Below are 17,461 nucleotides of genomic sequence, written 5' to 3'. Positions count from 1 at the left end.
ACTGCTGACCTTCTCGAGTAATGTAACAAAGCGTACGGGTAAACTCGGAGTCTCATACCCTGAGGCGAGACATTATTTCGAACGTTTTAAATGTTTCTAGTTTTCATTACTTCATTTTTCAAGTTCTCTGCTTTTCCCTACCGCGCCTCGTTTAAGAGTATTGTATTGTGTGTGTGTTGTCTGAGCACTGACCGGAGTGTCCCGAGGTCTCGCAGTGTTTGCCATCCTAGCGGCAGGGCGCTGCTCCTTACCCCCTCTGAGGACCACTGAGTCACAGTCCTGTTTGCATCAGCTTTCTTCCAGCCCAGGTGATTATCCCCTAGGTAGGTGCTTTTTAAGAAGAATGCCCCTCAAGAGCTCTTGGGAGAGCCTCTGGAACATTCATTTGCTTGAGCTTTACCCCCAGAAATTCTGAAACAATAGGAATAGAGGCTTGGCATTTGCATTTTTAAAAAAGCCTACAGCTAATTTTAAGTGAGTCACTTGTTTGAGAACACCAGGGTTTTAGTTAAGTCACTTTAGCATATCTTTTAAAGAGTTGCCAAGAACACTGGTGGATAGAAAGATGACTGTGGCCAGAAGGGTATAGCTAAGAATTCCGGAGCAGAGCCCTTCCCACCACCCCTTCTCTCTCCCTTACCACTCAGCGGTCCTTTTCTTACCTCAGTCATCTCAGAGCCCTTTCCAAATCCTGGAACTTTCCAGGGTTTTTCACTTCCCAAACCCTGTCCCTTCCCCTGCTTTTTCCTCCCTTCTAAGCAGAGGCCAGAGACTAAAAGTCATTTTCTTCAACCTCATGCCCCTAACCTACACATTGATATGTATTCTACTCGTCATTCGATTTTATGTTTCTAGTTTAGAGAAAGGGGTGTTGGAGGAGGATGCATCTGCCTTTCCTCTAGGTCTCCTTCCCTCCCTTCCATTACTAGACCTTTCACTTCTGCGTATCTTTCATTCCCCCACCCCACCCTGTGTTTTCAGCCTCTTTGTCTCCTTTTCCTGCTTCCCAGTATTCTGGTCAGACATCTTGAGAAAATGAAATAAAACAAAAAAGCATCCTCCCTGTCCAGTTATTGCCCAAGCCCCCATCTACCTCTGCGTAACTGCCTGAACGCGTAGTATTTTTCACCTGCCTTAAAGGCCCCCTTTTCATCCTCAGTACTCGGTTATCTGACTTCCTCTTGATTGGTTTCAATGAAATTGCTCTTGATTTTAAGTTTTTAATGGCCCTCAGGTGCCAGATTGAGTGATTTCTTGTCAAAGTTTATTTTATTTAGCTTTTCTGTGATAACTGAAGGTCACAAATATTCATTCCCCCTTTTTTCCCCACTGGCCTTGCCTGCTTTTTACATGCCATTCTCTGGGCCTCAGTCCTTAATTATTTTCATTTCTTAGTCTATGCATTTTGCTGGGGTGATTTCATCCACACACATGAGTTTTACTAATGTGTAGGCTTTCATGTCTAAACTTCACTTTTCAGAGGCGCCTGGGTGGCTCAGTCAGTTAAGCGTTCTGCTCAGGTCATTGATCTCACAGTCTGTGGGTTCGGTCCCGTGTCAGGCTCTGTGCTGACAGCTCAGGGCCTGGAGCCTGCTTCGGATTTTGTGTCTGCCTCTCCCTCTGCCCCTCCCCTGCTCACGCTCTGTCTCTCTCAAAAACTAAAACATTAAAAAATTTTTTTTTAAACTTCACTTTTCATCTTATACCTGCTAGGGCCTAACCTGGTTGCTTCCTGGACTCCTCTACCTGGTTACCACCAGGCCTCTCAAATTTGCCATGACCAAAACTGAACTTGCTATCATTCTACCTGGTTTCCCTTTTTCCTTCAAATTAATTAATGAGGTCACTATATTATAACCTATAATATAGCTTTAATAATTATAGAACTCTAATATTATAGTTATTACATATTACAATATACATAACCTAAACCAGGAACCAGAGTTCACCTCTCTTTCTTCCCTGTGCCTCCCTTATTCAAGTGGTCACTGTTGTAGATCTCCTTATTTGTTGCCCGGACTGTTGCAGTATGTCTTTAACAGTGTGGAATGGCAGTTCTTCGAGCCATTAATTTCTCTGTAAAAGAAAAATTTTCTAAGACCCAAATCTTTGAAGTCACGTGTTTATTTAAAAAAATTTTTTGACGTTTATTTAGTTTTGAGAGAGACACAAACACAGAGCATGAGCAGGGAAGGGGCAGAGAGAGTGGGAGACACAGAATCTGAAGCAGGCTCCAGGCTCTGAGCTGTCAGCACAGAGCCCACCACAGGGCTTGAACTCATGAACCGTGAGATCATGACCTGAGCCGAAGTCAGATGCTTCACTGATTGAGCCACCCAGGTGCCCCTGAAGTCATCTCTTGAAAACTGTAGGCTCTCCACACTCTACAGTATAAAATCCAGAATCTCTGGAATGGCATACAAGGCCCCTAATCTTCTAGCATTTACTTGTCTAGCTTCTTTTATGCTCTCCATTGCCTAGAACATTCCTTTTAACTGCTTATCTTTCACTGAACATTCTAAGCAACTTCAAGCTGGTGGTATGAGTGTTCCTTCTACTTTGGACATGACTTTCTGCCTACGAGGGATATTCTCCCCTTGTTTGCCGCCAAATTCCTTTTGATCCTTTGAGACCCAGGTTAGGTGTCTTTTCTCCTGTAATGGTTACTTTTCTGCTCAAAGAGAGGTGGCTTTTTAGTCTTTTTTTGTCACAGCTTTACATAGTACACATCTCTCTTACTGTATTTACCACATTCAGTTAAAATTATTTGTGTAAGAATTTGTCGCTCCTACCGAACTAAACCGGGAGAGGGATCAGTCTTTATTTGGTTCACTGCTATTGCTTAGACCATATTAGGCACTTGGATATTTGCTGAATGAAAAAAAAAAAAAAAAGACTGTGGTAAGTGCCCCGAGAGGTTACAAAGTACTTGGGGGAATATCGGAGTCCTCACTTTTCAGAGTCAGAAAGGCCATCATTAGGCAAATGGAATAGAGTTAGAACTGGATGGCCTGAACAGTAGCATAGGGGGATGGAAAGTGATGTTTGTGGAATGCTGGTTTTCTTTGCGTTTGTCTTACATGCGTCATTTATTTATTTAAAAAATTTTTTTTAAATGTTTTTTTTATTTTTGATACAGAGAGAGACAGAGCATGAGAGGGGGAGGGGCAGAGAGAGAAGGAGACACAGAACCGGGAGCAGGCTCCAGGCTCTGAGCTAGCTGTCAGCAAAGAGCCTGACGCGGGGCTCGAACTCAGAAATAGAGATCTGACCTGAGCCGAAGCCAGAGGTTTAACCAACTGAGCCACCCAGGCACCCCTTACATGCGTCATTTAGATTTCCCCACTACCCTAAGAGTTGTGACCTCCTCCCCCACCCTCTGGAGTTGTGTGTTTCAACTTGGGAGGTCAGTGAAGGCCACTGCGAAGAACTGACTTCCATCTTGAGACGTAAATGATGAAGTGCAGTGTCTGGGGAAAGTAACACTAACAGCAAGATTAAAGGCCCTGAGGCAGCAAAGCGGGTGGTGTATTTCAGGAATTGATCTTGTGGTTTAATGTAAAAATATAATAAAAATTCGGTGGTGGGGAGGTGTGGGGGCAGCGGCAGTGGGGGAAAGTATGGGAGAGAGTAATATGGAATGCAGTTAGAGAGGTAGGCGGAGGCCAGACCAAATGTTATGTACACCAGCATGGTTTCTCAAACGAGGTTCTAACTTGATCATGAAATCCATTTGTTGTATGTAGCCAGCATTAAAAATGATGACCTAAAGCAGACACTATATTCATTGTATGTAATAAGGGTAATTTCCATGAAACTTCTTTGTAAATTGTGTGTATGTTGTACGTACTGGGTTATGATATAAATCATCCTGGGGTGCCTGGTGGCACAGTCGGTTGAGCTCCCGACTTCAGCTCAGGTCATGATCTCACAGCTCCTGGGTTGGAGCCTCGCATCGGGCTTGTACTGACAGCTCAGAGCCTGGAGCCTGCTTCAGATTCTGTGTCTTACTCTCTTTCTGCCCCTCCCCTGCTCATGCTCTCACTCTCCCTCTCAAAAAATAAACGTTAAAAAACCCCCAAAACCCCATATTCCTTACTGTTGGTCTTGATCCACAAAGTTCAAGACATAGTGTACTTTGAACCATATACTTTCAGAAGCAAAATAGTTGATCTCAAGGCACACAGATGTCTTATTCCTTCTTTGACTTAGTGACCATCTTATTGTGTGGCAGGAGAAGCTCTGAATTTAATGAGAGCCTAAAATTGACTAGAGTAGAATTTTCAAGTTTCTTTTTACACCAGATCTGTTTCCTGTTTCAGTTGCTGTCAATCCTTTATGAGAAAGAATAGGCCTGTAGGAAATGAGAGAGAAATTGATGTCCTTTCTCTGCGTTCAGTCTCACCACCAGCAGGTATATTGCCTGATGGTCTCTCTACAAGCAGCTGAGGGTGGAGTTTGTTTGCTCTGCTGGTGCGTCTTCCACCCCGTGCAATTGCACGATCTGGGCCGTTTCTGTCTGCATCGAGTTTGTTACCACGTGTAGCTTCCAGCACCAGGATTACGTTCTGCCTATAAATTCTGGAACCACCTCTGTCTTGTGAAGCAGAGATAGGCATATGTAGTTCAGTATGTCTCAATACATGTTGTTTAAGATAAAGAATATGCTAAAGTCATCAATTTATTGACTTTTATGCATAAAGAGAATACAGGAGATAATGCCAAGGTACTCTTGACTAATAAAGAGATGTGAATGTTTTGTATCTTCTAAAATAGAACATTGATTTGAATGCTGTAACCAGGATGATCGGCTAGTGTAACATAAGGCTTTTAAAGATGATCACCTGTGCTCCACAGGAGTTAGACTAAACACATGTCTCAAAGTTGTTGGTTTCAAAGAGACTTCCGAGAGAGTTGCATCATTGCTAAATATGAACAAGATTTTATTCCATGAAATATGTTTCATTTTGCTGCTTTATAAAGTTTCTTCTAAATAGATTTGCTTTTTTATCTTCTTAACCATCCAGCATTCCTTTTGTTACTCAAACTGCTAACTTGGAAGGACCACAATTCTAAAGCCCCAGGAAGGGTTTCATTTACTGGCACTGAATCAGAAAGTAAAACGCCTAAATGAGAAACCTGAAACTTACAAAAAGAAACAACCGATTTTTCCTGCTAAATATTTTTATTACAAATGTAATTTGGAGTCTCTTTCTTCTTTAATAGGAACCAGTAGTATTTGCAAAAGTGAATTGCAATGGGTTAATAATTATGGCCTAATTTTCTGCACATGTAGCTCTTTTATCTTTTTCTGCCTTTTAATTCTTCATCCTTTCTTTCCTTTTTTCCAAGCTTTACTGGAATGTAATTGACATATAACATTGTGTAAGTTGAAGGTGTATAATGTGTTGATTTGATACATGTATGTTGCAAGATGATCACCACCTTAGCATTAAGCTAATACCTGTATCACATCACATAATTACCATTCCATTTTTTGTGGTGAGAACATTTAAGATCTACTCACTTAGCAACTTTCAAGTGTATAATATGGCATTGTTAACTATAATGACTGTGTTGTGTGTTAGATTCCCTAGAACTTAATCCTCTTTTAACTGGGAGTTTTTACCCTTTGACCAACATCTCCCCATTTTCCTCACCCACAGCCCCTGGTAACCTCCATTCTACGCTCTATTTCTTTCAGTGTGGGCTTTTTAGATTTCACATATAAGTGAAATTATATAGTATTTGTCTTTCTCTGTCTGACCGACTTCATTTCGCCTAATGCCCTTAGAGTCCATCCCTATTGTCACAAATGGCAGGATTTCCTTCTTTCTCATGACTAATATTCCATTGTATATATGTGCCACATCATTTATGCATTCATCCACTCATGAGCATTTAGATTGTTTTTATATCTTGGCTATTGTAAATCATGCTGCATTGAGCATGGGGGGGTGTGCATATATCTTTTGGAGTTAAAGTTTTCTTTTTTTTTTCACATAAATGCACAAACATGGAATTGCTGGACTATATGGTAGTACTATTTTTAAAAATTCTGAGGAATCTTCATGCTGCCTTCCATAGTGGCTGCACCACTTTACATTCCCACCGACAGTGTGTGAGGGTCCCCTTTTCTCCATAGCCTCCGCAATGCTTGCTAGTGTAGCCATGCTAACAGGTGCGAGATGATATCTGTGGTGGTTTTGATTTACTTTCCTTGTATTGATTATGATGCTGAGTACCTTTTTCATGCACCTGTTCCCATTTGTAGGTTTTTTTTTTTTTCTTTGGAGAAAGTCTTTTCAGTTCTGCTATTGTTTACATATCTGTTATTCAGTTGTATGTATGTATATAGAATTTAGATATTAACCCCTCACTGGATATATAGTTTGTAAATATTTTTTCCTATTCTGAAGATTGCCCTATTTTGTTTATTTTTTCTTTTTTATAGTTTTATTTTTATTTTTTTAATGTTTTATTTATTTTTGAGAGAGAGACAGCTTGAGCAGGGGAGGGTCAGAGAGAGGGGGAGACACAGAACTAGAAGCAGGTTCCAGGCACTGAGCTAGATGTCAGCTCAGAGCCCGATGCGGGGCTCGAACCCATGAACCGAACTGCGAGATCATGACCTGAGCTGAAGCCGGACGCTTAACTGATTGAGCCACCCAGGTGCCCCTGTTTATTGTTTCTTTAACCGTGCAGAAGCTTTTTAGTTTGTTGTAGTCCCACATACTTATTTTTGCTTTTTTGTGTGTGTGTTAGTGTAATGTCCAAAGAACTGTTGCCCAGACCAATATCAAGGAGGTTTTCCCCTGTTTTCTCCTAGGAGTTTTATGGTTTCAAGTCTTGTGTTTAAGTCTTTAATCCATTTCTTTTTTCTTTTAAAAACATTGTTTAAGCTTATTTATTCGTTTCAAGAGAGACAGAGCAAGTAGGGGAGGGGCAGAGACGGAGGAGAGAGAGAATCCTAAGCAGGCTCTGCACTGTCAGCACAGAGGCTCACGCAGGGCTAGAACTCAGAAAACATGAGACCACGACCTGAGCCAAAACCAAGAGTCGGAAGCTTGACTGACTGAGCCACTCAAGCACCCCAGTATTTAATCCATTTCAAGTTAATTTTTTGTGAGCGGTTTAAGACAGAAATTCAGAGGCATCTGGGTGGCTCTGTCAGTTAAGCATCCGCCTTCAGCTCAGGCCATGAGCTCATGGTTTGAGTTGGAGCCCTGCGTTGGGCTCTGTGCTGACAGCTCAGAGCCTGGAGCCTGCTTCCGATTCTGTGTCTCCTTCTCTTTGTGCCCCTCCCCTGCTCATGCTCTGTCTCTCTCTGTATCAATAAACAAACCTAAAAAAATAAAAATAAATAGAAATCCATTTTCATCCTTCATCTCTTTCTCATTCACCAGTTATTCATCAGTTAAAACCGATATTGAGTGTGTTTTGTGTGTCAGGCACCGACAATACATTGATTAATAAGACAGCCTTTCCTCGGTGCCTATAGATTTGAGCCCAGATATCTTAGTTGGCATTTGAGACCTTCCCTGGCCCCAGCTTGCCTTGCACACCCCATGGAACTTACCAATAAAAACAGATATTAGAAGCTAAATTTCAAGGGCAAGTTGGGTTACAAAAGAAAAATTACAAGGTATGGTCAAAATGTGTACTAAAGAAGCGTGGCCTGCCCTAGCCAGGGTAGTCAGGGAAAGCCTCTTTGATGGTTTAACTTTTAAAGTCTTCCCGCCCCCCCTTAGTTGAGACATATATTAAGTAAATGAATGAAGCAATAATAAGTACATGAATAGGTCACCTCAGCTGGTGCTAAGCAGTATGAGGAAAATTAAACTAAGTAAGATGGTAGTGCCTGGTTCCAAGAGCAGGTAGCTTGAGGTGGGAAAATTAGAAAAGGTCCTCATGAGGATGTGGCTTTTAAGCTAGAATCTCAGAGAAGGAGCAGGCCAGGAGGAGATCCAGGGGACGCACCTTCCTAGCAGAGAGAAGCCAAGTGCAGAGAGAGGCCCATTGGGGGCGTGGGGGTGGGGTCTGGGGAAGCCGAGGACCCTGGGATAACTAGGGATCCAAGAGGCAGGCAGGAGCCAGGGAATGCTGAGACTTACACAGCTTGGGAAGGATTTTGGATTTTACTCCAAATGTACTGCGATAATGCCACTCATATGTTTTCCCTGTTCCATCAGAAGAGTTCATTTTCCTTGGAGCTGCCTTATTAAAACTTGAATCAGATTAGTTTGGTCTTTCAGTGACCATTTCCATCCTATCTAACATTTATGATCTTATAAACTTTGGAAAATGTTTTCTTATAAACTTTGGAAAATATTTTTCTGTCCAGATCTTACGTTTGAAGATTAAACACTCCTGACTTCTCCCTTTATAATTGCTTTTCAAAAATTTAATTGCCCTTTTCTGGACTCTTCAGTGATCTCTTTTCTGAGGTATGGTAGACAGAGTCACACATTCCAGGTGGGTATTATCATAGTTTCTCCGCAGATGTTGTGTTTTCTGCGGGGATTTCACCTAATGTCTTTCTTGATGGTGCTGTTGCGTAAGATTGAAGCAGCTCCATCTCCAGAAGTCTCTCCAACACTTCTATTAGCCTCAGTCCACTTTCTTGCAAAATCTGTTTAAACTACTTAACTTCCAAATGTTGTTGCTATTTTAAGACTTTCTATTTATTAGATGTGAGAAATTGTAGCTATTAAAATGTACTGCTCAATTCAAGTTTATTTTCTGATACTAGGCACTGTCTAATTAAGTTGCTATTGTTACCTCTCCTGACTCATTTTATGTACTGTGCCTTCTCTGTAGTGCTTTTTTCTTTAGGATCTATTTCCATATGTGTGCGTAATGGCTCCAAAGTTCTCTGATACATGTAAATTTAAATTTCATCCTGTTTTCTGTAGTTCTGATACAAGTTGCATATGCTATATGCATTGTACATGTCTAAACTATATCATTATGTGATACATTTGTAATGTATTATATATATGATACAAATATACATAAAATACATATATATGTTTAACTTGTGTATATGTCAAATATTTAACTTATACTGGACAAACACTCATTTTTGGAGATGTGAAAATATACAGAAGCAATATATATATATATATAAATTCATCTGCAGTATCACTGACTGTATAGTCACTATTAATATTTTAGTGTAATATCCCAGTCACACATAAAAACAGTATACATATACATACACATATATGTATATATCTTTTAATATGTGATCCAACTGATTGTATGGTTTACAAATCTTTTTTTTTTTCACTTAATTTATCTTATGCAGTTTCCCAGATCCAATTTTAGAGCTCTATTTTATTCTTTCATTTACGCTAATATAACCAAGCCATTTATTTGGTCTTTAAACACCACAATTAATATATTTTTATAGGCATAGGTTTACATACATCCATAATTATTTTCTTAGAATAAATTAGAAATGGAATAACTGGGTGAGAGGATGTGTGCATTTCTAAGGCTTTCTGATATGCATTGTGAAGTTAACTCTGGAAACTTGCTATTTGTCCTCTGCTAGCAGTGTGCCAGGGTGCTTGTTTCTTCTAAGTTCTAACCTGGTATTGTTATACGTTTCTTACAGACATCTAACAATGGATTTGAACTTTTAGTCAAACTTTCACCTTTCTTACCCAATATTATGTCAAGACTGATAAATTACAGTGTGTTCTTTTCATGTGTCTGCTGGCCATCCATATGTGTCCTTTGGAAAAATGTCTATTCGTGTCTTCTGCCTATTTCTTAAGTGGATTATTTACATTTTGGGTGTTGAATTTGATAAGTTCTTTATGTATTAGATACTAACCCTTTATCAGAATGTCACTGGCAAATATCTTCTCCCATTCTGTAGGCTGCCTTTTAGTTTTGTTGATTGTTTCCTTCACTGTGCAGAAGAAGCTTTTTATCTTGGTGAGGTCCCGATAGTTCATTTTTGTTTTTGTTTCTCTGCCTCCAGTGATGTGTCTAGTAAGAAATTGTTCTGGCTGTGGTCAGAGAGGTTGCTGTCTGTCTGTTCTCCTCTAAGATTTTGATGGTTTTCTATCTCACATTTAAGTCTTTCATCCATATTGAATTTATTTTTGTGTATTGTATAAGAAAGTGGTCCCGTTTTCTCTTTCTGCATGTCACTGTTGAGCTTTCCCAGCACCATTTGTGATGAGTCTGACTTTTTCCACTGAATATTCTTGTCTGCTTTGTCAGTGATTACTTGACCATATAGTTGTGGGTCCATTTCTGGGTTTTCTATTCTCTTCCATTGATCTCTGTGTCTGGTTTTGTGCCAGTACCATACTGTCTTGATGACTACAGCTTTGTATTATAGCTTGAAGTGCAGAATTGGGATGTCCAGCTTTGCCTTTCTTTTTAAAGATGCTTTGGCTAATTGAGGTCTTTTGTGCTTCCATATAGATTTTAAGGTTGGTTGTTCCAGCTCTGTGAAAAATGCTAGTGGTACTTTGATAGGGATTGCATTAAATGTGTAGATTGCTTTGAGTTGTATTGACATTTTAACAATATTTGTTCTTCAACATAACTCATCACTAGGGAAGTGCAAATCAAAACCATGATGAGATACCACCTCATACCTATCAGAATGGCTAAAATTAACCACACAGGAAACAACAAATGATGGTAAGGGTATGGAAAAAAGGGAACCCTCTTACATTGTTGGTAGGAATGCAAATTGGGGCAGCCACTCTGGAAAACATTATGGAGATTCCTCAAAAAATTAAAAATAGCACTACCCTATAATCCAGCAATTGTACTACTAGGTATTTACCCAAAGGGTACACGCGTACTGATTCAGAGGGGCACGTGCACCCTGATGTTGATAGCAGCATTAGTACAGTAACTAAATTATGGAAAGAGCCCACATGTCCATTGACTGATGAATGGATAAAGAGGATGTCCTATACACATACGTGTCCATGCGCGCGCACAAAAGAATGTTACTCAGCCATCAAAAAGAATGAAATCTTGCCATTTGCAATGACCTGGATAGAGCTAAAGTGTATTATGCTAAGTGAAATAAGTCAGTCAGAGAAAGATAAATCCCAAATGATTTCACTCATCTGTAGAATTTAAAAAACAAAACAGATGAACATAGGGGATAGAAAAAGAAAGGGAGGCAAATTATAACTTAACTATAGAGAGGAAACTGAGTGTTGATGGAGGAAGTTGGGCAGACAGTGGACTAAATGGGTGATGGGTATTAGGGAGGGCACTTGTTGTGATGAGCACTGGGTGTGTATGTAAGTGAACCACTGAATTCTACTCCTGAAACCAATATTACACATATGTTAACTAACTAGAATGTAAATTAAAACTGATACAAAAATCTTTAAAAGTTACAGTATGTTCTGTAGATAAGAAGCACTGTTAATAATTACCTGAAATAGTTTTTCTGTAATTAATTGTCATTTTTCATAAGTTGTTAGAATTCAAAATTTATTATGAGTAGATATGGAAGAAGATAGAGGTAGCCTTTTCTAGCACTCACAGATGGATGACGCAGTCCTCTCTTACCTGTTCTGAGGAAGCAGCCTCCTGTAGCCCAAAGGATCCGGTGTAGTGCTAGAAACCTAAAGTTTTCAGTCCTACTGCAGTCTTGGCCTCAGCACGTATTTACTGTGTGACTTCAACCTTTCCAGGCAACTGTTTTCCCTTTCATAAAATCAGAATGATAATTTCTGTTTCGAATAGCTTGAAGCATTTTTGTGAGGATCAAATGAACATGAAAGTAATTTACAAACTCTAATGTCCTATACATACAAAATACATTATTTTCTTATTAGCCAGAATGCTGTGTAATGAGAAGATAGTTGGGGGAAATGGAAGGAGATTAACATTTTAAGATAAGTCTAGGAAGTAAATATTTGAGGTTAGTGGTGTTCTTGCCCAATATTGTGGCCACTTAAAAAAATTTACTTTTGGCTCAGCTGTTGGGTGGCTCAGTTGGCGAAGCATCTGATTCTTCTCCTTCTGCCTCTCTCTCTCTCTCAAAAAAAAAGTACTTTTAAAAATTACTTTTACGTATTAAATGTCAATTTCTGTTGTAGATTCCCTTTCCTAATGCAAACAGTAAGGGGTCGGGGTAAAAGGGGGGAAGAATGGAGGTGACAGTTCTACTTGAAGCTGATGCGGTAACTCGTGTGCTTTTGAGGAAGGGATAGCGAGATGTGTGTGATATGTATTTAGTGAGTATCAGATCTGAGATCCCTGAATTTCTGTAGATTTGATGGGAACATTTGCTTTTATCTGTGGTAGTTGAGATTTTATTATTCAATAATTTGATTATGAAAGTACAGTGAGCCCATTCGGGCCTAATCTTTTCTTGCTACACAGGGCTAGAAATCTGGCTTTGGAGAAACTGAAAACCCCTCCATTTAGTGGCAAGCACAAGTCTTGTCATTATATTAAATCATCTTGCTCTTTACAATCTACTGTATGTGCACAAATCTCTGAAAAGTGAGTATTTGTATGTCTTAAGTATCTGAACATTTTTCATAATTAAACAACTTTAAAATTTATATCCAAAGGGAGAATGGATCCTAAATTATATAAATATCATCATGATTGAATTGGATAAAATTCTTAGCCTAATGCTTTATAGATCATAAGCATCCCAAGAATGTTAGCTATTATTATTGCTGGTACTGTTGTTGTTACTGACAGGTATCAAATGGAGAACAGAGAGGAGTGACTCATCACTGTGTAGGAGTGTTAATTAAAAACAAAATGAGTTAACTTTACAGCATTCTCTGTGGTTTCTTTTTTTTTTTAATTATTCACGGAGTTTCAGGTTTTCTTTAACTTGTGAATATATCTAAATTTAAAGTTAAGCTTATGCATACTAAGATCAACATTGATTCCTTAAATTTACCAGAAGGCATTTTCTTTTCTTTTCTTTTCTTTTTTTAATGTGTTTTATTTGTTTTTGAGAGAGAGAGAGTGACAGCGTGAACACGGGAGGGTCAGAAAGCGAGGAGACACAGAATCCAAAAACAGGCTCCAGGCTCTGAGCTGTCAGCACAGAGCTCTACACGGGGCCCGAACCCACGATCTGTGAGATCATGACCTGAGCCGAAGTCCGACACGTAACCGATTGAGCCACCCAGGCACCTCTCAGAAGGCTTTTCCAAGCAGAGTAGGAAACGATGTCACTGCGGTTTATTGTCCAGTGTTCACCCTACTGCCCTGCACAATTAGGTGTTTAACAAATGCTTTTTTCCTTTCTTATAGATATTTTGCCTATAGTTCCCGTGGGGCGAGTTGTGACTGGGCACACATACATTTGTGACTATTAGGAAGTACTTGAGGTGTTCTTACTAATATGCTTTTTAAGAAAATTCTTTTTTTTTAAAATGTTTTTATTTATTTCTGATACAGAGAGAGACAGAGCATGAACAGGGGAGGGGTAGAGAGAGAGGGAGACACAGAACCCGAAGTAGGCTCCAGGCTCTGAGCTAGCTGTCAGCACAGAGCCTGATGCGGGGCTCGAACCCATGAACGTGAGATCTGACCTGAGCCGAAGTTGGAGGCTTAACCGACTGAGCCACCCAGGCGCCCCAAGAAAATTCTTTTTGATTTTCCATTTTGAGATATCCAGTTTTTAAAGTTTACATCTTTTTTTTTTTTTCTTCTTCACATTTACGGGTACTTCAGCTACACATGCTATTCCATTTGCCCAGAATGCTTTTCCAGGTGTCCCTGCGCTCATGTGACACCTCTTCCGAGAGGATTTCCTTGTGCACCACACCTCAGTTAGCAGCTTCAGTTACTCTTGTTCCTTTTCCTCTTCCCCCTTCTCTTTCTTTCACTTCAGCACCAGCAAAAGCTCTGTACAATTGCAGTTTTACTAATGATGGTGCCTGACATTTACAAAACATTTTCCTATTTTTTTTAGGCCTTAAAGATTAACTAATTCATAGTGTCCTTCAGAGATAGCTATTGTATGATGGAGAAGAGAGATAAATATCAGTAGAGAGCAGAGAAGCACAGATATCCAGGAAAGAAGAAGAATGCTCTGAACATATAGTTGCAAAGAAAGGAAGTTCATTTTCCACTGAATTCCCTTGCTAGTTGCACATGGTGGAGACCAGGACCAGGGAGCGAGTTTTGAGCAAGGGCTTTTTACCACCAGAGAATGGCTAGAATTCCAAGTCAAAAACAGTGGACTCTCTTATTCTGAGAACGAACTCTTAGTCTCATTCATTCAATAGTTACTTTTAAATCCCTCTTAAGTGCTGATCCTGCCCTAGGCACCCAGGATCTAGCAACGAATGACAAAGTCCTGCCCTCACAGAGCTAAGACTTCTGGGGGTAGGGAGTCCCAAGAAAAACAAACATAATGACATGTTAGGTATTGATAACTGTTATGAAAAACTGAAACCCGTTGTAGGGTCAGAGAGTGAAAGGGATGGAAGGGGGTTGTTACTTCCATGCATGGTTGGCGAGGCCTCTCAGAATCGCCAGCACGCGAGCAGAGCCCTGAGTGGAGTGGTGCTGTGGAGCGCCCTGGTAATCCTAGCGGTACCGCCGTCCAGGCGGAGAGAACAGCAGGTGCAAAGATTCTGTGGTGGGAGCCTGCTCAGTTCGTCCAGGGACCAGCAAGAGGGCCAGTGTGACTAAAGCAGAGAGGGTGGGCAGAGAGTGGCAGAAATGTGGTTGACGCATAGCTTGAGGCCAGAGGACAGGGGCCCTGTGCGGTGCGAACTCATCAAGTCTTGGAGCTGGAAGACTGGATTTTGAAAGACCAGTGTTTCTGAAACTGAGGCTATGACTCACTGGTCTACTGTGAACTCTAAATTATGACTGGCAGCTAGCCTTTAAAAAAAACATAAAATATTAGTGTATTGCACATACTGAGGATAAGAATTGTTGCTTGGAACTGTCTTTCATTTGTGGGGGATACAGGTACGTATTGGTTCTAATGGAATGGATATTGTAGTTCTTACTGCAGGTTCTGGTAAAAACAAGGTGCGTGAGTCACTGACCTAGTTGTATCCCCAAATTGTAGAGATGAGGAAAGGAAGTTGGGAAATACTCAAAGGCTCACATGTGTTCTCCTTACATGCAGTGCTCCCGCTCCTGTACTGTGCTCCCGTGTAGATACAGTGTGCGTGTCTGTGTCTAGGTGTGACTGACTCTGTGCGGAATTTGGTCTAATTTCTAAGTGAGGAGAAGGAATTAAAAGCTTAATTTAGAGGCCCCTAGTGGCTCAGCCAGTTAAGCATCGACTTCAGCTTAGGTCATGATCTCACAGTTCGTGGGTTCGAGCCCTGCGTCAGGCTCTGTGCCAACAGCTTGGAGCCTGGAGCTTCCTTCAGATTCTGTGTCTCCCTTTCTCTCTCTGCCCCTCCCCTGCTTGTGTTCTGTCTCTCTCTTTCAAAAATAAACATTAAAAAATTTTAAAAGCTTCATTTAGTTAATACCATGTTAGTAAGTACCCACTTCTGCTCTTTTTTTTTTTTAAGGGGCACAGAGAGGGACACAGAATCTGAAGCAGCTCTAGGCTCTGAGCTGTCAGCACAGAGCCCAATGTGAGGCTCCAGTGTCACGAACTGCGAGATCATAACCCGAGCTGAAACTGGACACTCAACTGACTGAGCCACACAGGCACCCCTCTTCTGATCTGTATTATGATTTTCTGTTACACTGTCTTATTTTCCTTTACTTTCTCTATTAAATCTCGTCTTGTTTATCCAGGAAAGAAAGCTATCCAAAGGGGAGAGAGAGGGAGAGAAGGAAATCCAGGAATGAGAGAGAGTCAGACAGACATATCCAAACTCCAGCAGAGGAAAGAGAGACTCAAAGCCAAGAGCGAGCAAGAAGTTGTGACATCTCTGTTCCCGCTTGTCCCTTCTGCTGCTTCTGCCATCTCGTCTGCCCCTTCCCGAAGGCCCTGGCCTCCTGGGAAGGCAGTGCTGGGGGAGAATGGAAATCCAGCCAGTTTCAAAGACACACTGGGAATTCACTTCTGTAACCTGCCTTCTGGCTGAGTGAGGCTCAGTAATGTGCTGAAGACAATGAGCTCCTGGCGATTAGGGTTTATTTCTTATGCTCCTTACTGTTCCAAGGCCTGGGACTTGGAGGCCCTGAGAAACAATTTTCTTAAAAGACCACAACCTGATTAATACACTGAATTATCATGGGGCTGTTCTTATGTTTACAGCCAACCTCTTATCCAAATTACAAATCTGTACTCTCAAAGGTGGGCTCAGGCTCAAAAGAGACTTAATTTTAGAGATCTTGCAAGGGCAATTTAATGAAATTTGATGATATCTAAAGGGTTAAAAACAATGCCAACACATGGAAGCAACCTAAGTGTTCATTAATAGACAGATGGATAAGGAAAGTGTGGTATTTATGCACAGTGGACTGTTAGCCATACAAAAGGGTGAGATCATGTGGTGTGCAACACTGTGGATGGACCTAGAGGACATTATGCTATGTGAAATAAGTCAGGCCGAGAAAGACCAATACCATGTGATTCCACTCATAAATGGGATCTAAAAAAAAAAAAAGAATAAAAACAAAAAGTGGAATCAGACCTATAAATGCAGAGAATAGACTAGTTGCCAGAGGAGGGGAAAGGGGAGGTGGGCAAAATGGGTGAAGGGGAGTGGGAGATGCAGGCCTCCAGTTATGGAGTAAGTCATGGGAATAAAAAGCATAAGGAACACAGTCAGTGATCTTGTAATAGCAATACAGTGGGACAGATGGTAGCTGTACTTGTGAACATAGCATAATATGTAAATTTGTCAAATCACTAAATTTTACACCTGAAACTAATATAAAAAGAAAGATATACATCCCAGATTAAACCTTTTTTTTTAAATGTCATGAGGAAGATAATCTTGAAATAGTTTAACAAGATTTAATTGTTTAAAACTCTGTTACGTAATTCATTAGACATGAGAAAGAGAATTCACTGAATGTTACTCATCTTCCATACAGTGGCTGTTTGAAGCTGATCACTTATTTCTTTAGTAGCTAAAAAAAATGCTTTAAACTTATTTGGAGCTGATTGGGAGAAGGATCAAAAAAGAACTCAGATTAGGACCTTTTTTATGCAGGTGATTAGAGAGGAATGAAATTGTTGATCTGGCACAAGTTGCCTTTTTAATAAAACATTTCTTTAAAATTTTTTTTAATGTTTATTTATTTTTGAGAGAAAGATACAGCATGCGTGGGGAAGAGACAGAGAGGGAGAGGGAGACACAGAATCTGAAGTAGGCTCCAGGCTCTGAGCGGTCACCACAGAGCCCAACACGGGCCTTGAACCCACTAAATGTGAGATCATTATCTGAGACTAAGTTGTATGCTTAACTGACCGAACCACCCAGTCGCTCATAATAAAACATTTCTTAAAGCCCTGATGACTGAAGGGTATATGAAAAGCCAAAAGAAAGCAGTCCACTTA

General features: G+C 40.4%; 1 protein-coding gene across 2 annotated transcripts in view; it reads left to right on the top strand.

The window, feature by feature from the left end:
• NME7 (NME/NM23 family member 7) overlaps positions 1-17,461 on the top strand; it is a 259,575-nt gene that overhangs the window by 275 nt on the left and 241,839 nt on the right. The window contains exon 1 of one of the 2 annotated variants that reach the window (XM_029934986.1): positions 12,420-12,504. The exons of the other annotated variant lie outside the window; for it this stretch is intronic. The gene's annotated coding sequence lies outside the window, so the exon portion shown is untranslated. Of the gene's footprint in view, positions 1-12,419; positions 12,505-17,461 lie in introns of those variants that run through there. 2 annotated transcript variants of the gene reach the window in all.

Source organism: Suricata suricatta, chromosome 3 (assembly GCF_006229205.1).
Source record: "Suricata suricatta isolate VVHF042 chromosome 3, meerkat_22Aug2017_6uvM2_HiC, whole genome shotgun sequence".
In the NCBI taxonomy this organism is placed as follows: Eukaryota; Metazoa; Chordata; class Mammalia; order Carnivora; family Herpestidae; genus Suricata; species Suricata suricatta.
Note: the sequence above shows the minus strand (reverse complement) of the source record. Positions and strands in the feature narration are given on the sequence as shown.